The sequence below is a fragment of the Alligator mississippiensis genome, chromosome 5 (assembly GCF_030867095.1).
Source record: "Alligator mississippiensis isolate rAllMis1 chromosome 5, rAllMis1, whole genome shotgun sequence".
NCBI lineage: Eukaryota > Metazoa > Chordata > Crocodylia > Alligatoridae > Alligator > Alligator mississippiensis.
Genome location: NC_081828.1, coordinates 190,045,891 through 190,070,004, shown reverse-complemented (window position 1 = coordinate 190,070,004; position 24,114 = coordinate 190,045,891). Strand labels below are relative to the sequence as shown.

At 43.8% G+C, this 24,114-nt stretch overlaps 1 protein-coding gene and 1 non-coding gene across 4 annotated transcripts in view; both read left to right on the top strand.

Annotated features, from left to right (window-relative positions):
• The window catches only part of ODAD2 (outer dynein arm docking complex subunit 2), a 195,115-nt gene that overhangs the window by 50,834 nt on the left and 120,167 nt on the right, over window positions 1-24,114 (top strand). The gene's annotated exons all lie outside the window — the stretch shown is intronic.
• On the top strand, window positions 17,579-17,693 carry LOC132251016 (U5 spliceosomal RNA). Its single transcript, XR_009462825.1, has one exon. It is a non-coding gene; the product is annotated as a U5 spliceosomal RNA (small nuclear RNA).

Below are 24,114 nucleotides of genomic sequence, written 5' to 3'. Positions count from 1 at the left end.
TCCCACTTTGATATAACTCACAACTCTTCTCTTCTCTACATAATCCTTAAATGACTGTATGTGACCTGGTCAAATGTTCAAACATATGCCATTGTGTATGAATCCATTATGAATGAACATAGTACAAAAATGTTTGAAAGTGGAAAAATATTTTGCTTTTTGTTTTAGAAATGGCCTGAACAGATTGTGTTCAACTTTTCAAGAAAAACAAATTTACTTGGAGGCTTAAAGCAAATATGGGGAATTTCACTCCCCAAGGAACATTTTTGATAACATTATGAATACTTGAAAACAGTTCTGTTTATCAAAATTCAGAATACATATCTCTCTGTGCATGTATGAGTATATGAAAACTTGAGATACATTTTTAAATGAGATATAATTAAAATAAGTCCTTGGAGATTCTTAGATGAATAAAGCTAGTCTCCAAAGTGTCTGATAAAGCTGAAAGGAGATGTTACAGTGTTATAGCACAGACAATAGCAGAAGCACTTTATTAATGAAGTGCTACTTTAACTTGCACATGGAATTAATTTATATTTCAAGTGCAAATACTGCTCTTCTGGCCAGACTAAGTAGAATTTTTGGCATTCTTGTTGTTCATGTGGGCAAGTGTTCATGACATATCTGGCATAAGAGAATGTTCATGTACAAGCTATTTTAATATTTCAGCAAATTTAAAATAATTGACACAAATATTTGCACAGATTTATGTAGATAGACTTTATTTTCAGGACCTGTGTGTGCATGGCATGGACGTGCATGTTTATGTTTGTGTGCATTCTTGAAAAGTTAACGCTATATATTGCACACTTTACAGGTGAACTAAAATACCTTTTGAATTATAAAACTGTTTGAGATGTAATTTTAGAAACTATGATAATTTGAACTGAACTAAACATTTTTTCTTTGGACATTTACTTCATATGACTCTTGGATTGACTCACCAAAACCCTTTATTAAGGTGACAAGCACTTTGACTGGCAGAATTTGATTTTTATTTTTTAATAATTTTGATGGCTAAAATCAATGTTTATTTTGAAGCATTCACAGAATCATAGAAAATTAGGGTTGGAAGGGACCTCAGGAGGTCATCTAGTTCAACCCCCTGCTCAAAGCAGGACCATCCCCAACTAGATTATTCCAGCCAGGGCTTTGTCAAGCCTGGCCTTAAAAACCTCCAAGGAGGGAGCTTACACCAACTCTCTAGATAACCTATTCCAGTGCTTCACCATCCTTCTAGTGAGAGAGTTTCTCCTAATGTCCAACGTAAACCTCCCTTGCTGGAACTTGAGACCATTGCTCCTTGTTCTTCCATCTGTCACCACTAAGAACAGTCTAGCTTGATCCTCTTTGGAACCACCCTTCAGGTAATTAAAGGCTGCTATCAAATCCTCTCTGTCTTCTCTTCTACAGACTAAATGAACCCAATTCCCTTGGCCTCTCCTCATAAGTCATGCGCCCCAGCCCCCGAACCATTTCTGTTGCTCTCCGCTGGACTCCCTCCAATTTATCCATATCCTTTCTATAATTGGGAGCCCAAAACTGGACACAGTACACCAGATATGGCCTCACCAGTGCAGAATAGAGTGGTATAATTACTTCTCTTGGTCTGCTAGCAATACTTCTACTAATGCAACCTGGTATGCTGTTAGCCTTCTTGGCAACAAGGACACACTGCTGATTCATATCTATCTTATTGTCCACTGTAACCCACAGGTCCTTTTCTGCAGAGCTGCTGCTTAGCCAGGCAGTCCACAGGCTGTAGCAGTGCATGGGATTCTTCCATCCTAAGTGCAGGACTTTGCACTTGTCCTTGTTGAACCTCATGAAATTTCTTTTGGCCCGATCTTCCAATTTGTCTAGGTCACTCTGAACCCTAGCCCTATCCTCCAGTGTACCTACTATGCACCCCAACGTGGTGTCATGCATGAACTTGCTGAGGATGCAATCCATCTCATCTTCCTGATCATTAATGAAGACGTTGAACAAAACCAGCCCCAGGACTGACCCTTGGGGCACTCCACTTGATACCAGCTGCCAACTAGACATTGAACTATTGACCATCCATTGAGTCTGACAGTCCAGCCAGCTTTCTACGCATCTTATCGTCCACTCATCCAACCCATTCTTCCTCAGCTGGCTTGCAAGAATGCTGTGGGAGATTATATCAAAAGCCTTGATAAAGTCAGTCATGGTATATTACGTTCACTGCTTTCCCCACATCCACAGAGCCAGTTATCTCATAGAAGGCAGTCAGGTTGGTTAGGCATGACTTGCCATTGGTGAATCCATGCTGCTGTCCCTGATTACTTTCTTCTCCTCCAAGTGCTTAGAAATATATTATTTGGGGACCTGCTTCTTGTTTTTTCCAGTGATTGAAGTGAGGCTGACTGGTCTCTAATTCCATGGATCCTTCCCTTTCTTAAAGATAGGCACTATATTTGCCCTTTTCCAATCATCCAGAACCTCCCCCCATTGTCATGAGTTTTCAAAGATAATGGCCAGCAGCTCTGCAATCACATCAGCCAGCTCCCTCAGTATTTTTGATTTCTATAGATTTTTATTCATTTAAATTTTCAGGACTGTGCGAAATTAGGGGTGTAGGGGTCAGACAATTTAGTAATGACAGTATACTGTTAAAAGCTTTATAAAATCACCTGTTAAAATATAAAAAATAAATATCCATAAATCAATACCTGATCATTCAGGGACTGGGCTGGGCTCACTGGGAGTATGGCCCCTGCCCTGATCACACAGACCCAGGATGGGATGGGCTTAGTGAGAGTTTGGTGCCTGATCCCCAGCTGGGACTTGGGCAGAGCAAGTGGCTGGTGGCATCGGGGTCCTGGCAGCCCTGCCTCTCCAACCCCTCTACCAGCATAGCCCCCAGCTCCTGTAGTTGCTGCCTAAACCACTGCCAAAGGAGTAGTGCATAGGCAGTACAGCCAGGGCTACCTCCATCCTGTCTGCAGCAGCCACCGTGTGTGTGGGGGGGGGGGCACAGATTTCCCCACAGATTTCCTTTCTTTTTGCCACAGATTTCCTTACCTGGAATTTTTTTTTAGTCTTAAAAATGAAAGACATTAAATTTAATGTCTTTACATTTTTAAAGTTTCTATAAATTTTGATGATTACTGATGGAAATATTTTTTTGTCAGTCTGTGAATATCAGGTGAAATCGACATTTATCAATGTTTATAACTAAAAATGAATCCTATCAAGCCTAAATATAAAGCAGACCTGTCAGTTCTATTGGTTTTCCCTCTAGTCTATAGATTTTCCCTATAGATTATGAAGAGGTTTCTCAAGAAAATCTCTAGCCCATATTTTCGCCTGTATTTCATTTATTCATGTATTTTCGACTTTCATTTGTTTTTAAAGGTCTTTTAAAAATAAAATTGGTATAGTTTTTTTCAGGAGGAAGGCTTCAATCAGCAATGCAAAAATCTCTTCAGTTTTGCTCCAAATCTATGATGGACAGAGATTCAGTCACTGACTGGAGCAGAAATAGTATGTGCCTTTCCCATCAATTCCATTACTACTTGTAGCAATTTGAAATTCAAAGAAAACTAAGGACAAAAATTTCAGAAGCTCCTTAATGATTTAGAACCTTAAATATTATTTTCATAAGTTACTTCAAGACTGGATAAATTATATTACACAGATGGACCACACATTTTTATACACTGCTATAAGTCACATTAGGATTCAGAGCAGACAGACATGCAGACATCCCAAGGCAACTGCATGCAGTATGCTCCTAGTACTAAGTGTTGGCATAGGTGACTGCAAGCAGGGTTTCTCAGACCAAATGGCTACTCCCGTATGAGTAGGGTTACCATACGTCCAGGTTTCCCTGGACATGTCCTCTTTTTTGGACCCCTGTGCTGCATTTGGGTGGGCTTTTTAAAATAAGAGCAAATGTCTGGGTTTTCTGCTTTCCCGGGCTAGCTGCTTGGGGATAGGAGCAGCAGGCAAGCTGATTGGCTGTTGGGGGGTCACATGCTCTCCGCATGGGCTCTGGCAAGGGAGAGAGAGAGAAAGAGAACAAGTGCATGCGCAATGCAGGAGCTGTTTGGGCAGCAGGGCTGGGGGTGGGGGGCAGGGGGCTGCGGGTTGGGAGTGAGGGGCATTGGCAGGGCTAGGGGGCAGAGGGCTGCAGGTCGAAGTGAGGGGCACTGGCAGGACTGGATCAGTGGGTCCAGAGTGAGAGGCAGCAGTAGAGATGGGTGGGGCGGTGGCTTGTCAGTGAAGGGCAACAGAATGGGCAGGGGCAGGACACCAGCATGCCACTGCCCCCCCACCCCCTCCACCAATCATATCCTTCCCATGACAGGTGTCCTCTTTTTTGGACCTAGAAATATGGTAACCTTATGTATGAGGTACAGACGGACAACATAGATAATCTGTGTAGGTTACACCAGTGTATTTTTATTACCCCTGATTATTTCAGGGATAACTCTACATCAGATTGGGTGCAATTATCCTGATGTAAGGGTTTGTCGTCCCTTGTCATCCTTTGTAAATGTGTCATCTGTCCAGGCCCTTTTACATTTAGAAGTCTAAGTCTAATTTTAAATGAGGAGCTGGAGTTTTCAAATACAATTAATTATTGTGAGACTCTTGATAAAATCATGAGTGCTGGCAATACTGTATCATAATAATTTGAATCTGACTGATAGTACTGTAATGTAGAATTGAAAACAAGAGCTTTATTCCCATTTATCCTAAGCATCTCCCATACCCCCCACTCTGGAAATATCAGATGCCCTAAAATGGGTGTAAATTACATTTTGGCTAGGGACAGACATTCAAAAAGCCCGAGCCTGAGTTGATTCACTCTTTGCAGGTTAATCTAAGCTGTGCAGCTTAAACTGATTACTACCTGGACAGATATGTTCTGTTAAACCAGGAAATGCAGGCACATGCCTGCAGTGGCTCAAGCCAGAAGCCGGGGGCAGTAAAGCATGCCTGCCAGCTCCTGCCAAAGGGAAGAGAAGAGACACACCCTCCAAGGCTTTCACCCCTCCCTTCTGAAGCAGAGCAGGTGTGGCCAGGTACCAGCCAGGCTAGAACGACACAGGGGAACATTGTCGAGGGCTGCCTGTATTATCAATTTTAAAACTGGGGAGCTTGGGGCACAGAGAGATGGTGAAGTGCCTGTAATTTCCTACCAGGCCAGTGTTTGAGCCTGGAATAGAATTCAGGTTTCTAGAGTCCAGTCCCACCACTCAGGCCTGTAGGCCACACAACTTCTTTGCTTTAGGATCTCTGTTTGGCAGTTATTACAGAGCTGTCCTGCTTTGAAGAGAGTTCTAGACTTAAATCTAGCTGCTTCTGCCAGGGAGAGACTTCCTTCTTGAGCTCCCTGACACAGGGGGATCCGGCCTCCTGCTCCACTTCTGGGGCTTCTCCTCTGTGTTGGGCCTGTTTAATCAATTGGTGTGAGACAAGTTAGGGCATCTGAGATAATGTGGGTGCATCTACTGAGACTGCTCAGTGCATCACAACAAAAGCATATTATCGTCACCTAAAAGACATGTGCCAGCAGTCCTGTGCAGTACTGCCGATCACATTAGGTTAGTACCTATTATTACAGGTATTAAACTGAACGTGCCATAATTACGGTGCATTAATGCACATGTAGATGTGCCCTGTGATACAGTAGAGGAGCACTGAGTGTGAAGTTCGAATGCACCCTGTGTACAGGGTTCTTTGCATCATATGTATAAAGGAAGGCTCCTTTTACAATAACTTCTGTGCTAGGGTTAAGGCCACTCAAAATCTGGCCCTCAAAAAAACCTGAGATCCGTAATAATGGAGGACTAAAATTGTTTGATGTAGGAAACTTGCTTTTAAAAATATCCTTATTAGAAATATCATCCCCTCAAGATAAATGTTTATATTCTGGTGTGAATGAAAGGTTAGCTAGAGCAGTATGCAGCAGCCTCAGCCCTCTACAGTTTTACAGGTGGTGTATAGAGGAACTCTTTTATAGAAACCATATTTAAATTTGTGGTGCAGGATAGTGACATTGATATGGCTTACAGAATTTGTTTTCAAAGCCTTGTGTGAAAAAAATAGAGAAGACAGAATGAGTATATTTTAACTGCATCATGGAAAAAAATATAGCATTTTAAACTTATACACTTGATCTGAGCCTTCAAGAGGCCGAGAAGTGAAAACTGGAAACTTTCCAAAGTATTAAAGGCATATTAATATTCAATATAAAGTTTTAAGTAGGTTTAATAAACCGTGCATGGATTAAGAAATAGTTCATATTTGGGGGTTAGCTGAAAGGTAATTCTAGTTAAATTTTAAAGCTCTCCTTGAGATACCAGAACATGTTAGCATAAGGAACAGACTGGTTCTTTAAATACTGTAATTTCAGAATAATGTAATATTCTGAAACAAAATTGAAATGATGTAAATTACATTTTTTATTTTAACAAGCAAGGGAAAATATGATTTCTGAAGTAACTAGCCTCTAAAATATAGATCTTTTTCAATTTTTACTGCTGTTTAACAGTCTTGTGGTAATTGTGGTGAAAAAGTTTAAAGCTTCCAGTGTCCCAGGGTATTTCTGGCTAAAAAGTGATTGTAGATCTTAAAATATAAATTTTAAGGAGTAAATTCTGTAGACCTTAACTGGGCCTCCATACTTCCAAAACTTAATAATGGCAGATGGAACTGAAACACCCATTACTATACCAACCATTTTTGGACTTGGACTTGGATATCTAATCTACCAACTGCAGCACAAATAATTGCGGGTGTGGAATTAGGAAAGCAACTTGTTTGTTCTTATAAAAATGAAAACATTGTCTAGAAATCTGGCTGTATATGTACAAAACTTCCAAATAGAAAAATACGAACAAGAACAGAATAACTGTCTCATCCAAAAGGCAAATGAATTCCACACTGTTAGTTTTCTAAAGATTGTGCAAAACAAAGAATTTATACTCTCATTTTTAATGAATATTACACAGTTTATTACCATTATAGTACCACATTGCCTATGATTTAAATACAGTAAAACCATAATGGAATTTCTATTAAATATGGAATGTGTAGCATTTTATCTTTCACTTCTCTTTTGGAAGAGTCTAAAAAACAACAGAATATGTCTATACAAATAAAAAGTATAATTAAAAACAGAACATTTTTGCTCTTTTGAATATGGCAGAAATATAAAGAAAAACATAACAGCAGGGATGGATCCAGCGGGGTTGCAGTAGCACAGTTGCACTCCCTTCATATCAGACCATGGGAACAGTAAGTCCCCAAATCAAATAAGATTCCCTTCTTCCCTTCCTCCTCATGCTGAGTGGCATCTCCCATTTCTCCATCCCCAATGGCTGCTGCTGCTGTTCTGAAGGTGAAGGGAGCTCTAGAGCTGCTCCTGTCCCACTCCAACTGTGCAAGGGAGCAGGGTTCAGCCAAGTATGGCAGTGGCACATGGGATTCTCTTCCCTGCCCAGGGTGTTCTCCACCACCTTGGGAGCAGGCTTAGGGAGGGGGAAACTTCCTCCCACCACTGCTGCTGCCATTGGCCCCTAGCCAAGCCCAACTCCCTACATGTCCTGGCTGGAGTAAAGCAGGAGGAGCTCTGGGACTCCTCTCACTCCCAGAGCAGCTTGGGATAGCCATAGAACTGGGTGGGAGAGGGGGGAATCTGAAGGGAGAAGATGAGCCATTGACCATGGACAGAAAAGGTGAGGGCAGTGGCAATGTGTAGAGGGTGCATGTGCACCCCCTGTGAGCACTGGTGCACCCCCTAACAGGCTGTGCTCCCCACTTAGGTGATGGGTGGGGGGGCTGGTGACAGCACCAGTGCCCCCCGTGTGAGCACCAGCTGGGGAGTGGAGGTGCCAGGTGAAGCGCCACTGGCACTTCCAGGAGTGCCGCTGGCACTTCTGGGAGTGTCACTCATGCTTCTTGGCCAGCATGATCAGCCGCGGGGGACCACCTCCCCAGTTGCTGACTGGCTGCACCAGTTGCCCATGGGAGAGAGTGCTGAGAGCAGGGATTCTTACCTGCTTCAGGCACTTAAATTCCCTGGCTGCTGTTCCTGCAACTCAGTCTACTTACCCCAATTCCAGGGCAAGGGTGGGAATGTGGGTGCAGCCACCCCTGCAGTGCTGGCCTTTGCTCCTGCACCCCCCTTTACAAAATCCTGGATCCAACTATGTATAACAGTGTTAATATATGCTTAAAACATTTCTCTCCTGTTCTCAGCTATATTCACTCAGCTCCTCCAGAGTACAGCATCAGAGCGCTGTTCCTTTTTTAGGATTTAGCAGCTAAGCAGGTAGTTTAGCTTACATTATCTCTGGTGTACATGCCAATGAATCTTCTCACTCCTTCTGTGGGAGGTAATAGAATGTGTAGGGAGGTAATATAATGAGAGATCAAGATAAAGAGTAAATATTCATAGATTCATAGATGTTAGGGTCGGAAGGGACCTCAATAGATCATCGAGTCCGACCCCCTGCATAAGCAGGAAAGAGTGCTGGGTCTAGATGACCCCAGCTAGATACTAACCTCCTCTTGAAGACCCCCAGGGTAGGGGAGAGCACCACCTCCCTTGGGAGCCCGTTCCAGACCTTGGCCACTCGAACTGTGAAGAAGTTCTTCCTAATGTCCAATCTAAATCTGCTCTCTGCTAGCTTGTGGCCATTGTTTCTTGTAACCCCCGGGGGTGCCTTGGTGAATAAATACTCACCAATTCCCTTCTGTGCCCCCGTGATGAAATTATAGGCGGCCACAAGGCCGCCTCTCAACCTTCTCTTGCGGAGGCTGAAAAGGTCCAGTTTCTCTAGTCTCTCCTCGTAGGGCTTGGTCTGCAGGCCCTTGACCATACGAGTTGCCCTTCTCTGGACCCTCTCCAGGTTATCTGCATCCTTCTTGAAGTGTGGCGCCCAGAATTGCACGCAGTACTCCAACTGCGGTCTGACCAGCGCCCGATAGAGGGGAAGTATCACCTCCCTGGACCTATTCGTCATGCAAGTATCACCTCCCTGGACCTATTCGTCATATTGCTGCATTTCAACTCTTGTTGAGGACAGTTTCTTGGCAGGAAGTAGCACTCACATAAAACATTCTTTGCCAAGGGTACTTGGCTAACCTTTTAGTTTTGGCCACTAAATATCCAATCTTTTTGTACCACATTCTTCTCTATTGGAGGCTCCCACCCTCCAATACTTACTTGATTTGAATTTTGTTTTTCGTTCAGTAGATGTGAGAAGTGACAAAGGAAAAACTACAAGTTTTACCAATTTACAGTAAGTATCACTCCTGGAAACTCTAAGCAAATGTTGACTTTTATATAAGAATTATTATTAGAAAGAGCAACCATTAGGGAAGTAGTATAGCACCTTATCCTCAAAATGCTGTCAAAACAATGTTTACCCCTATTCACAACAGCACTGTAACAGTCTGTTTATTTTTTGGCTACTAAAATCCAATTCAGATCCATTTCTGTATTTTGGAGGAGGGGGCGTCTTTTCTGATTCTTTTGAGGGTCACCCATTTTCAGCTGTTTTGCAGCACTAAGATGGAGAAAAGGACAACATAAAAATAAAGAAGAAAAGTAGAAAAGAAAAAAATGAGCAGAAATGACACAGAGGAATAGAGTTGGAAAGGGAGAGAAAATGTGTTCTTATTATTTTTAGTGAATAAAGAAAATAGGCTCCCACACATGAAAAGAAATGTTGATAGCAGTTATATTGTATTATAGTCAGACTGTTCTCATGCTAGTAATTAAGTAAGGTAACTATTGTGATATAGATTCTAAATTAGGCAGTTTAAGTGTTTATTTGATGTTGCCATCACTGACCCAGTTGGATTTTGACCTTTATAATTATGCGTAGATATCTGACTTGTTGACTTTACTTAACAAGTCAAAACTTTGTTGTCCTTGGAACCTACCATGTCATTTCAGCGAAGATAAAGGTACTTTTATTTTATGTCCATGGCTCTCTGTTGAAAGGGTTTTTGAACAACATATTCTATTTCACTGGATCAGATTAGCTCCACAGTTATCAACTGAAAAATTAGTTCTGGAGTATAGAATGATAGAAAATTAGGGTTAGAAGGGACTTCAGGAGGTCATCTAGTTTAACCCCTGCTCAAAGCAGGACCATCTCCAACTAGATCATCACAACCAACTCTTTGTCTAGCCAGGACTTAAAAACCTCCAAGGATAGAGATTCTACCACCACTCTAGATAACCTGTTCTACTGTTTTACTACCCTCCTAGTAAGAAAATTCTTCCTATTATCTAACCCAAATTTCCCTTGCTGCAACTTGAGACCATTGCTCCTTGTTCTGTCATCTGCCACCACTGAGAACAGTTCAGCTCCATCCTCTTTCAAACCCCCCTTCACATAGTTGAAGGCTGCTATTAAATCCCCTCTGTCTCCTCTTCTCTACAGTAAATAAACCCAGTTCCCTCAGTCTTTCCTCATAAGTCATGTCCCCCAGCTCCCTCACCATTTTTGTTGTCCTCTGATGGACCCTCTCCAATTTGTCCACATCCTTTCTACAGTGGGGGGCCCAAAACTGAACACAGTGCTCCAGATGTGGCCTCACCAGTGCAGAATAGAGGAGAGTAATCACTTCCTTTGACCTGCTGGCAACACTCCTACGAATGCATCCCAGTATGCCATTAGCCTTCTTAGCAACAAGGGCACAGTGTTGGCTCATATTAGCTTATTGTCCACTGTAAACCCCAGGTCCTTTTCTAAAGAGATGCTTCCCAGCTTCCCAGCCAGTCAGCTCCCAGCCTGTACTGGTGCATGGGTTTGTTCCATCCTAAGTGTAGGACTTTGCACTTGTCCTTGTTGAACCTCATGAGATTTCTTTTGGCCCAGTCCTCCAATTTGTTGAGGTAACTCTGAATCCTAGCACTACCCTCCAGTGTATCTACTACTCTCTCCAGCTTGGTGTCATCTACAAACTTGCTGAGCATGCACTGTATGCTATCTTTCAGGTTGCTGATGAACACACTGAATGAAACCAGCCCCAGGAACAACTCCTGGGGCATTCCACTTGATACCGGCTGCCAACTAGACAGCCGTTGATTACTAGCCTCTGAGCCTGATGCTCCAGCCAGTTTTCTATCCACCTTACAGTTCATACATCCAGCCCATACTTCCTTAGCTTGCCTGCAAGAATGATGTGGGAGACCATATCAAAAGCCTTGTTAAAATCAAGGTATATCACATCCACTAGTTTCTCCGCATCCACAGAGCCAGTCACCTCGTCACAGAAGGTGGTCAAGTTGGTCAGGCATGACTTGCCCTTGGTAAATCCATGCTGATTGTTCTTCTTACTTTCTTCTGCAACTGCCTCGAGATGGATTCCTTGAGGATCTGCTTCATGATTTTTCCAGGTGAGGCTGACTGGTTTGTAGTTCTCTGGATTCTCCTTTTTCTCTTTCTTATTATGGGCACTATGTTTGCCCTTTTCCAATCATCTGGGACCTCTTCTGATTTGCCATGAGTGTTCAAACATGATGGCCAATGTCTCTGCAATTCCTCAGCAAACTCAGGTGCATCCCGTCCAGCCCCATGGACTTGTGTATGTCCAGCTTTTCTAAATAGTCCCTAACCGGTTATTTCACCACTGTTGGCTTCTCACCTCCCCAGACTATGCTGCCCAGTGCAGTAGTCTGGGAGCTGACCTTGCCTGTGAAGACTGAGGCAAAGAAAGCATTGAACACTTCAGTCTTTTCTGCATCCTCTGTCACAAGGGTGCCCCCCATTCAGTAAGGGACTCACACTTTCTCTGATCCTCCTCTTGCTCCCAACATACTTGTAGAAATCCTTATTGTTACCCTTTGTGTCCCTTGCTAGCCAAAACTCCAGTTGTGCTTTGGTCTTCCTGACTTCATCCCTGAATGCCAAAGCAGTGCTCTTATATTCTTTCCTAGTTATTTGTCCAAGTTTCCACTTCTTATAAGTTTCATTTTTGTGACTTAGTTTACTGAAGAGTTCCCTGCTAAGCCAAGCTAGTCTTCTGCCATACTTGCTAGTCTTCCTGGGCTTCCGGATGGTTTGTTCCTGCACTCTCAGAAAGGCTTCTTTAAAGTAGAGCTAGCTGTCCTGGATTCTTCTCTCCCTCAGACTGGATTCCCAGGGGAGCCTGTCAGTGAGTTCCCTGAGTCAGATGAAGTCTGCTTTTCTGAAGTCCAGGTTCCTTACTGTGCTGCTCTTCATCCTTCCTTTCCTCAGGATCCTGAACTTAATCATCTCCTGGTCACTGCTGCCCAAGTTAGTACATTGCCCACCAATTCTTTCTTGTTTGTGAGCAGCAGGTCAAGAAGAGCACGGGCTCTAGTTGGCTGCTTCAGCACTTGCACCAGGAAGTTGTCCTCAGCACTCCCAGTGCACTGCTGTACACTGTGCACTGCTTCCTGGATTGCCTGTGCACTGCTGTATTGCCCTCCCAGCAGATGTTGGGGTGATTTAAGTCTTCCATGAGAACCAGGGCCTGTGACTGGGAAACTTCCGCTAGCTGTTTAAAGAAAGCCTCCTCTATCACTTCCTCCTGCTCTGGTGGTCTATAGCAGACCCCCACCATGACATCACCCTTGTTGTTCTCCCCTCTAGCCTTAACTCAGCAACTCTCAACAGGCCCATCTCCAGTTTCATACTGGAGTTCTGAGCAATCATATGGCTCTTTTATATAAAGCACAACTCCTCCTCCTCTTCTCCCCTGCCTGTCCTTCCTAAACAGTTTGTATCCATCCATGACAGTGCTCCAATCATGTGAGCTCCCACCAAGTCTCTGTTATTCTAATCATGTTCTAGTTCCACGACTGTCTAAGACTTCCAATTTTTCCTGCTTGTTTCCCAGGCTCTGTGCATTTGTGTACAGGCACCTGAGGTAACTAATTGATTGCCCTGATTTCTCAGGAAGTATGAGAACACCTCCCTTGTTGCCCCCACCTGCTTGCTGTTCCTCCAGGTCTCCCGCTTCCCCACTTACCTCAGGGCTTTTGCATCCATCCCCCGGTGAACCTAGTTTAAAGCTCTCTTCACTAGGTTAGCAAGCCTGTCTGTGAAGATCTTCCCTCTCATCATCAGGTGGATCCCATTTCTTCCCAACAATCCTTCTTCTTGAAACAACATCCTACGGTCAAAGAAGCCAAATCCCTGCTGGTGACATCAGTTGCGCAGCCAGGTATTGATCTGCAGAATGCACCTGTTCCTGTCTGGGCCCTTTCCTTTGACCAGAAAGATTGAAGAGAACATGACCTGTACCCCAGACTCATTCACCTTTGCACCCAGAGCCTTTTAGTCATTTTTGATCTGCTCTAGGTCTCCCCTGGCAGTATCATTGGTGCCCACATGGATGAGAAGCATGAGGTAGTAGTCAGAGGGTAGGAAGGCCCAGCAGGGGAAACGATGCTGAAAGGAAACCAGTATGGCTTTGTCACAGGTAGATCTTGCCTGACAAACTTTATAGCCTTTTATGACCAGGTCATACACTGCCTTGACATAGGAGCCGAGGCTGATGTCATCTACCTGGATTTTAGGAAGGCCTTCGACACAGTTTCGCATCCTATTCTCATAGGGAAGCTAACGGGCTGTGGAGTGGATGCCTACACCATCAGGTGGGTGACTAACTGGCTTAGGGACCTCACCCAGAGAGTGGTGATGGACGGGTCATTCTCATCCTGGAAGGAGGTGGGCAGTGGGGTCCCGCAGGGTTCAGTCCTTGAACTGGTGTTATTTAATATCTTCATCAGCGATTTGGATGAGGGTGTGGAGAGCCTCTCCAAGTTCACAGATGATACCAAGGTACGGGGTAAAGTTAACACATCGGAGGGCAGGGAGCAGATACAGGCCGACCTGGACAGTTTGGATCAATGGGTAGAATGAAATAGGCTGCAGTTCAACAAAGATAAATGTTAGGTACTCCACCTAGGAAGGAGAAATCCCCATCACACCTACAGGTTGGGGGATGACCTCCTCAGCAGCTCAGAGGCTGAGAGATCTTGGAGTCATAGTTGACACCAAGATGAACATGAGCCGGCAGTGTAATGAGGCCATCAACAAAGCCAATCGCATCTTGTTGTGTATTAGCTGCGGTTGGAGTACTGTGTCTAGTTTTGGGCGCCGCACTTCAAGAGGGACATGGAGAATCTGGAGAGGGTTCAGATTAGTCTCATGATTATTGACCTCATGAAAGACCCTACGAGGGGAGGTTGAGAGATCTGGATCTCTTCAGCCTTAACAAGAGACGACTGAGGGGAGGCCTTGTTAGCCGCCTTTAAGTTTATCAAGGGAGGACAGCAGGGAATTGGTGATGCACTATTTACCAGAGCGCCCCATGGAGTAACTAGGAATAATGGGGGCAAACTAGTGGAGAGTAGATTTATGTTAGACATTAGGAAGAAATTTTTTACAGTAAGGGTGGCCAGAATCTGGAATGGGCTTCCAAGAGAGGTGGTACTATCACCTAACTTGGAGGTCTTCAAGATGAAGCTTGACAGTCACCTGGCTGGGGTCATCTGACCTCGGTCCTCTTTCCTGCCAGGGGCAGGGGGCAGACATGATGATCCATGATCTACAATCTATGAATCTATGAGTATCAGTAATCCCTCCGTGACATCTCGGACCTGGGCAAGCAGCAGGCTTCCTGAGACAACAGGTCAGGTCAGCACATGGCTCCCTTCATGCCCCGAAGAAGGGAGTCTCCAACCACCACCATCACCTGGCGCTTCTTCTTGGAGGTAGTTGTCTCAATCCTTCTGACCCTAGTGAGGCCTGGCCTGTCCTCCGCTACCAATGGAACATGCTCCTCCCTCTCTGTTGCCAGGGCTGCACATCTGTTCTTCAGACGAACTGCTGCAGGTGGAGGTGAAGATTTCTGCTTGCTGCCAGAGGTCACAAGCTTCCAGCTTCCACCCTCCTGGGAGTCCATGTCCTATCTCTTTTCTAGTGCTGTCTCTGGCAGTTCTGTCTGCACAGTCCTGGAGGTCTCCTCCAGCATCGAATTGATGAACTCCTCATGGTGGAGGATGCTTCAGAGCCTCACCACCACCTCCTCCCATACCTTCCTTGCCTGTTCCCCGAGAGGCACCACCAAGAGGCACCACTCACACCTCATGCCGCAGGCACTGCTCGCAAGCCTCAGTGTCCACAGCAGCAAACCCAGACCTGGGTGGAAGCCTCAATGGTGAGCAGTCCTGCCTGGACAGAAACCTCACAGGTGCAAGCAGAGGCAGTACCAGCAGCTCTGGCATTCCCGCATCCTCCAGCCATTTCCCTTGTGCCTTCTAATCTGCTTCTTTTCTCTTATTTTCTCTTCCAAGCACACTTTCCCTAGAGAACTCACCTGGAAGCTGGCCTGTTTACTGCTCATTGGCCCCAAAGGGTTCCTTTTTTCCTTCTTCCTCACACCAAGTGGAAAGGCTCTCCCCTCAAAAAGGGGGTGGGGGAAGCAAACTGACCTGCAAACTGTGCTGCAAACTCCCTGCAAGCTGCTTACGCTGTATACAGTCCCTGTTCACTGGCTCCCTGGTCACTCAGGGAGTCTCCTATTTATACCCTGCTGGGCCTGGACTGGCTCTGTCCCCTCGTTAGGGCTTCTGTCAAGCCCAGGCAGCAGTCACTCAGCCAGCAACCCTCCCAGCTTCTCAGAGTACATGCCTCAGCCACACACACACCAAACAAACACTCAGCAAACCAAAGGCGCAGGCAGCTCTGGATCACTTACCGTCCCTGGGCAGGATCTGGCGTTTCTTCCCCTTCCTCCTCTGGCTTCCAGCAAACTGCCTGCAAACTGCTTGCCCTGCTTGCAGCCCCTGTTTGCTGGCTCCTTGGTTCCTGGCTCAAGCAAGTAGTTTCATTAAGAAGTTTTTATACTTTCCAGTGAGCACAGTTAGGAATATAAATTTTTGTGCAAAAGGTATAGAGTAAGAGGTACAGAGTAGGAAAAGATTAGGGCAATAAGAAAGAAAAATTTAAAAAACGCAAACTGGCCTTCTAAATATATTCATCATAACAAGCTAGAAGTTTCTTAGTAAAAGCCTCCAAGAAACAGTGGTTCACAGAAAAGAAGGAAACAACAAATAATTGGAGAAACTTGTTGTGGGGTGGGGGGAGTAAAGGACCAAACTGAAATAAAAAATAGACTAAAAGGATCTTTTTAATATGTAAATGTTTTGTCCAGTTTGGTGTTTTTATGTTAATACAGTAGGTGTAATAATATAATATGGGAAAGTGAATATAGTTTCATTTGACAATTAAGCAACACGGGTTGAGTTTTTTATTGTTACTTTGTATTTTGTTTATTAGGATCCTCTACTATTTTAATACTGTACTGTAGAGGTAAGAGGTAATTTGCAACATAACAACATGTCTTTGTGAACAGTAACTTTTTTCTGGTTTTTGTATCAGAAATAAGTTGCCTCGTTGTTTCCCCTCTTTTTATGTCACTTTCCCATTCTAAAGCTCATGTTTAGTTCTCCAGTCTTAAAGATGTCATGCAACATGGAATACAAATCCTGGCACACCTTAATCACAAGTCACATCTTAGTCTTAATGCCATTGTTCGAAAAGCATGACTGAAGGAGATGCTTCAGCCATGTCCTCATCTGTGTTTCTGTTTTTCCCATGTGCTTACTGAGTTCTATTGTAAATCTAGTCAGTTTTATTTCCCCAGAGAGCATTTCTCTTATATTTTCATACACTATTGGTGTTGCAGATTTTGGGGGGAGGGGGTTTGTTTTGGGGTTTTTTTTGGAAAATCCTTTATTGTCTTATTTTAAATCATATTGTCATTGTCTTTTTTCACTGCCTAGTGCTTATCAGCTGCCAGCTCCCCAGTGGCTGATAGAGGCACAAGTCTGCCCAGGTCAGCCCTGTGACATTTCCCTTATAGACTCACATTTACTTGTGTCCCAACTCACTTGGATCCACAAGCATAATTGTCACGAGGAAGCTAGCTATAATAATATTCAGTCTTTTATCCCTGTTATGGGCAGCCCACTATAACAAAATCACAAATGCTTGGCTGAACTGACATTTTATCCCAGAAATCCAGTATTCTAGACAGCACATATCATATCCTCAAGTCTGGAGTCAAGATTTACGAGATCCAGTACAGAATAGAAAAGCAGCACTTCCTTGTTCTGATTGTGAGTTTTTAAAACCAGTCTCATCCTAACCCTTCTTATCTTTCTTCTCCACTTCTCATTTCTCATTTTTTCTCACTTGCTTATTAATATTTGAAGTATACAGGCGACCCTTATAATTTGTGGGGGATATGCTCTTGCATCCCCCATGAATGGCACACTGCATTCATGGGGGGCGGGGAGTGGCATGGCTCTGGTGATGATGGTGGGAGCCTGGTGGCAGCAAGCACAGAGCTCCCAAGGAGCTCCTGTAAGTGTATAAAGCGTATTTACAATGTGGGTTTGGCATTCGCGAATATTTGAAACTGCAAATAATGAACCCATGAATAGTGAGGGTTTCCTGTATTCATATTTATTTTACCAGATGACATGACAAACAAAGGGACAAGGCTGCAGGCAGATGAATGGGTAATAAAACCCCCAGCAGGCTTCTTCTTTCTCTTCAAATTGCATAAATCTTTTGCCTTTTACTAAAGATTTCCATGGAGAGGAACAGTTATGAGTCTTAACCCGATTAAAAAAAAAGATTCTCTTGTATCTTAAATAAATATTTTACAACTTATCTTATTACTTTACCTTACTTTACGTTAGTACTCATACAGTTCTCCTCAGCTAAGTACAGGCAGTCAAAATGCCTGAGGCTGAATCAATTCAGTTTTTGGAGGCTAGTCTAAGCTGCAGATATTAAACTCAGATATCAACTGGACAGACATTTACTTTTGATTCAGGAAATGCAGCCACATACCTGCAGTGGCTCAGGCCAGAAGTCAGGGGGCACTAGAGCTCTCTGGCACATAGCCAGCTTGGGTTGTATGTTCACTTCCTCTTGCTGCTGCCACTCAGATTTGCAGTCCAGAATCATATCAGCAGGACTCTGTAGGGTTGCTCATCACTTCCTCTTCTTGCTTCCAGGGCCTCTGGGATTTGTAGTCCACAGTGGCAGCCAGCAGTTAGTGTCGTAAGGCAGGGCAGCTCTGTACTCAAGGGAAAGGGGTTTACCTACCCCCCCTCCCCCAGCCCGTAGCTGGGGTTTGCCTAAAGAGGGCAATCCCTGCCCTCCCCACCAAAAGCCTTCTCTGTTGGAGCAGACAGCACAGCCCAGCCCAGGGCTGGAAAGTATGCTGGGATGCTGGGGGACTGTGATTTAACTTGAGTCAAGAAAGGGTCTGGGACAGAAATTTCATAAACCAGTTTGACCCAAATCAGTTAAGTCTGATACTACATTCAACCAGGCTTATCTTAAACCAGTTTCAGCCATTTTGAAACTAGTTTATGTGTACTAAATTTCTGTTTCGTTACAGGTTTAAAACAGTTTCTGATTACTTAAACCAGTTCATGTGTAACTTCTATCCCTAGCTTACTAATCACTCCCCTGTTAATTCACCTATAGATAGCAGTCAGCTTATCTACCTTACAAAGTTGCTGTCATTATAACTATGTCAGCATAGTCATGTCATTGCATTAGTGGAGACTTGGCATATGCTGGCACAAGGGTCTTTTCAGTTGGCATAAGTAGTCTACCTCCCCAAATAACATTAGCTAAACAACTCTTTTCTGTCTGCATAGCTCCATCTACAGCTGCACTCTTACTAGCTCTGGTGGCAAAAATTTTATATAGACTAGACTAGACTAGACCAGTGACAACAACATGTGTGTGTATGGACTAGCTAGAGGCCCACTTTGTAAGTTGAGTGTTTATGGCATACATAAGGATATTAACAGTGTCAATATTCTATGCAGGTTAACAGTGTATTATTATTATGTCATAGTAATGATTATCTGCACACCAAAACCAAGTCCACCATTTTCACTTAATCAGTTTCTCAGATAAAGCATGGAAAATAGCTTTTGCATTGTGCCTTGACTCTAAACATTTGACTCTGGTTCCTTTAAGCAAAGGATAAAACAATGCCTACAAGTCATAATCAATAATCATGTCACTAGAAAATGCCACATAGACAGTCTTTAGTGTACAGTACTATGTTACAATCCTTGTAAACTGCACCCTTATTCTGACAGCTAACCCACTGGTCCCTGGATTTCCACTGATCACTGCTGGCTTTGAGACATAAAATGACTGTCAGTGCCAAATGATTAATTTGCAATTGAACAATAGTGATCTCTGTATGAAAGAGATTTGTAGAGCAAAGGAAACATTATGGTATCTGTGATTTTTATCACTCGTGATTTTCTGCTGGCCTTAGTTATATTAATCTGTACATTTTGCGCATTGCCAGGCTGTAGCCCAAGAACTCCAGAAGATTCAGGAAATGTGGCAGGGAATTATTCCATAACTAAGCTATGCTTGTCTATAACTCATCTCTAACAAGCTTCAGTTTGACCTATGTTTTATAAACTAAAATAAAAAGTTGGAACTAGAATTTATAGCAAAACAAAAACTTACTGTTTAGAGGTTAGCTAGTGTAGAAAAATTACTCTGCTAAAGCATACTCTACATATTGTGTGACTTAGTCTTTCATTATATCAAAATTTAAAATTCAGAAATATATACCAGCACTGTGATTTAAAAGTGTCAAGTTCAATACAAAATCAAGAAGTCACAATGGACTAAATGGAGGATTCTGTTTCATTCTTCACTTCTAGTTGCTTATTTCAGTTTTTATTGCTTTTTAGAAACTGAAAATATGTAAACAATGTTTTGTGTTAAATTATTTTGTAATAAAAAGAATGAAAAATGTATCTTATAAAATGATTTCTGGAATGACAATGGAGAGGTATTTGTCCAATTGTCTTATCAAATAGCAAACATGATTAGGTCTTATATTATATTTTTTAACAATATATTTGAACAGTACTGTTTACGTCAAAAAAAGTAAAATTATGCTTCAGTTACTATGTGGATATATAGTCAGTAAAAATGTAAATGAGCAGTGTGACAAAAGAAGAATCAACTTCTTTTGTTCCCAGTATTCAGTCATAAATATACTTTCAAATCTCAAAAGAGCGTATAAATGAACTTTAACTATAAGGAATTAAACTTTAGCTGCAGCTCTATATGGAATCCTTGGCATTGCCCTGAAATATGGAACAATATTTCGTTTTGTGGTTGTGTACAGTCCTACTCCTTCGAACTTCCCATTAAAAAATGTAATATGTACCATATTTATAGAGATGTATCCAAGCCAAAAATTGGACAGTTCTTGTTTTATTCAATCTAATTTTCTCTCAGTGAATCCAAATGCACCATGAATCCTTGCTTCTCCTATTAATTCAGTCTAATTCCTATACTTTTCTGTGTAAGTATGTAAATGAAGGTATAAATTGGCGAAGATAGTTGGAGCCAGTTTCACTGTGTTCTTATTATCACGTTTATTATTGTTATTAAACTAATTTTACTACTGAGATGTCAACTGAAATTGAAGTCACATTGTAATAGGACATACTAAAAGATAGTCCCTGCCACAGAGAATTTTAAAAAATACATAAACAAGATAGACAAAAGAATAGGAGTATGAAAAACAGAAAGAATAAGAACACTCATGCCTTTGTTAGATATGAAGAACTGAGTTTCAGAGGGAAGCAGTTTGCCCAGGATTGCATGGGAATTCTACAGCAAGACTGGAAAATGAAAGCAGATCCACTGAGTGCCTTTCAAGCGCATTGCCCTTAAGTGCACTCTTCTCATGTGGCTTGTGACAATGTTAAACTGTGATGAAGAACCCTGCTAGAGAATCCTCCACTATGGAAACATGATGTTTTGTCTCAAAGTAACTACTCTGTTTACAGTATTAATGGAGACAGGTAAGGGACAGAATAATGCATACCATAAAGTAGGTCAGGGCTGTCCAACTTCTGAGTGGCCAGGAGTTGCATGCCTGCTGACCCCACTGTGAGAGATCCATGCCCCCAAGGTTGCATGCAAGCACTGGTCACACACAACGCCACACTGTGCATGCTCCTCGCCCTGCACCTGATGACAGCTGCCCCTTCCCCCCAACACCACCCTGGCTGTAACTCAATTGCACCCCCATGCCACACTGCATAGATTTCCTGAGCTTCTATGAGTTGCCCAGGGACTGGGACAGGCAATGGAAGTTAGAGGAGGGAGGGGAAGCCTGGGGACTCTGGCAGCAGCTAGAGCAGTGGAGGGAGCAGCAAGTGGACCAAGAGCCTCAAGTAAACCCTTTGGGGGCTGCATGCATTGGACATCTGTGGTGTAGGTCATTCTAGCTGAAAATGAGTCTTGGCCAGGACTGGGAAATCCATAGCTCTGTGAAGCAGCTTCTGCTAGCAGATCTCCTCTAGAACTGCTGCAAGTCAAAACGCTAACTGTTCTGTTTGCTAGCAGAGCATCTGCAGAAGCTTTTAATGTTCTGTACTCTTTACAGACGTGACTTTAAGAAAATTTTATCTTCCCTGCACTTATTAAACTGAGATAATGCTTTCAGCTTCACTTTTCTATTTACTTTATTCTGAGCTTCACGTAGGTACTCAGGGATCTTAAAAATTAGTCATAAGTGGGGTAAAATCATCAACAGGGTATTTCTAGTGGAGTCCCAGAGGGATTGCTGCTAGGCCCACCATTGTTTAATGTTTTCATCAGTGAGCTGGAAATTAATATAAAATGACTGCTGATCAAATTTGTGGATGAACCAAAGGTTGGTGGAATGGTAATGATAACAACAGGCAGTCATATGGAGCATATGGACAGATGAAACAATTGCATCAATTTAAAAGGAGGGCAGGGAAAAGGAGGACTTCCTTCCATGTATCAGGCTAATCTTGTGTAATTGTTTTGTGTGTTCATTCCACCCTGCAGTAGTTGAAGCCAAAGTACAGCAATTTAGCAGCTGTTTCATTCCAATGTAAATTGCTGTGGTTTAGTTTCACTTGCCGCTCAATCCAACCAGACACACAAAACAGTTACAACGAATCAGCCTTGTGCATGCTTATTGTCAGTAAATCCATCACTCCCTTTAAAAGAAACATAATTGTCTTGTCTGTCTGTAGCCAGCACAATCTTAATTGCTTGGTAAGCTGTGTATAGTCAAGTAAAATGGACTTAATTACACCCAAATGCAAAGTTTTACAGGTAGGAATAATGAAAGCAGCCATACTTGTAGAACAGGAGTCTGCATCTTAAAAACTAGTTACTCTGAAAAGAATTTAAGAGTTATGGTAGAAAAACAATTGAACAAGAGCTCAGTGGGGTAAAGGACAAATATGACCCTTGGATTTATGAACAAGAAAGTAATATCTGTGTCTACCTTACTATACATTTATTTAGTACTTGTATTAGTGTAACAGACTGCCAATGTAGACTCATCAGATTGGCTTGAGATACTTACGCTGGGCTAGAAACAGTGCCAGTGAACCCTGACCGACCCCAAAGGTGAAGCAGGGGAGCCCTGCTATGTGGAAAAGGAGAAGCCAATCGAAAGAGGGGATTTTCAATTCCCTCATTCTCATGGAAGGGGATGACTGGAGTTGGGGGCTAGCCACCCTGAGCCCTGGTTGGCCGGTTTGCAAGCCAGGGGGGGACTGCCGGAGGGGATAAGAGCAGTAGCCGAACTGGCATGGGGGCTGCTGACAGTTTCTCCAGGGAACGACGCAGGAGGCCTAAGAAGAGCTGGGGAGAGCTGAACCAGTGGAGGGAGCAGAGAGACCCCTCTGAAGAGCCTCGAAGGCCCTGGGAGAAGAAGGCAATGGCAGTCGGCCGTGCCTCCAGCCCTGCAGCAGAGAGGGAGCTGTGGCCAGGGCTTGGGGCAGAGAGCTGGTGCCCCAAAGCCCCATCGCAGTGTGCTGGACATGCTGGGCGTCCCGGAGGCTAGGGGTGGCAGTCGGCCCCCCACTCCACTGCAGAGAAGAGGCAGCGGCCCAGAGGGCAGGCGGCATCCTTATGCAGAGCAGGGAGCTGGGCCAGTGAGTTGAGGAAACCCCTTACCTTGCTTGGGGAAGCGGGACAGCAGCAGGCAAGGCGTTGGGATCCTGAGGAGCAGCAGACCGCCAGGACAAGGGTCCTTGGGAGCTTGGGGCACAGGCCGGCGCTCGGAGCAGGATTGGCAAGCTGCGAGGTGTGTGGGGTGCCCGGCCAGTCATCTGAAGCAGGGGTTTAGAGCAATGACCCCTGGGAGCTGCCTGTGCTGCTGACCCTCTGCCTCTGACTGCCCTAGAGGGGACTCAGTCCTGTCCCTTATTCTGCAGCTGATTGTCATCGGATGGAGTCCCTGAGCTTGGTGCTTGAGTCATGCTGATTGCTGCAGGAGCCTACTCAGTTGCTTGTTGCTTGCCTTTTTGGTTGCCATGGAGGGTCACCCTTCAGACTTTTTGGGAGGTTGGGGTTTGATACAATTTGATTGCTGCAGACCAGAAGAGCTTAACCTGTTGCAGTCTGTCGCTTATTGGGAAGCCTGTTGGAGCTGCTGGGAGTGACCCCCTTGCTTCCTTGTGGTAGCATCTCAGCAGTGGCTGAAAGCTGCCAGTTACCCTCCCTGGGGTTCATGAGTCAAGGGTTGACTAATGCATTCTGGTTTGTTTTGTGGTTCTGGTTATGCCATTTAAGTTCACTTGTAAATAACCGTTCCTATTATTCTTGTTTTGTAAATAAAGTGTAAATAGTTAAATTAGTTAAGTGTTAGACCTTCTTGGGGCCACGGGCTGCTCTGTGGGGAGCAGGGGACAGCTGGAAAGTAAATTGGTGCTGGCCGGAAGCCCTGCCCCATTCTCACCACACCATCCCTGATATTGGGCAGGGTTGGCAACTATTGGGCTGCCACCCGAGTTACATTAGCAAGTACTAAATAAGTGCACAGTAACAGGAATTAAGGTCTTTTAAGTGATGCTACAGCGCAGTAGCCTAGTAATACTGCACAGTAGTGTATTAGCACCATCTGTGCTGTGCTGTGCTGTTGTGCAGTATTTTTTGGCTACTGCGCAGTCAGCATCTTGTATAGACGTGCCCAATGAGAAGACATAGGTAATTTTACTTCTGTGTATGGTAC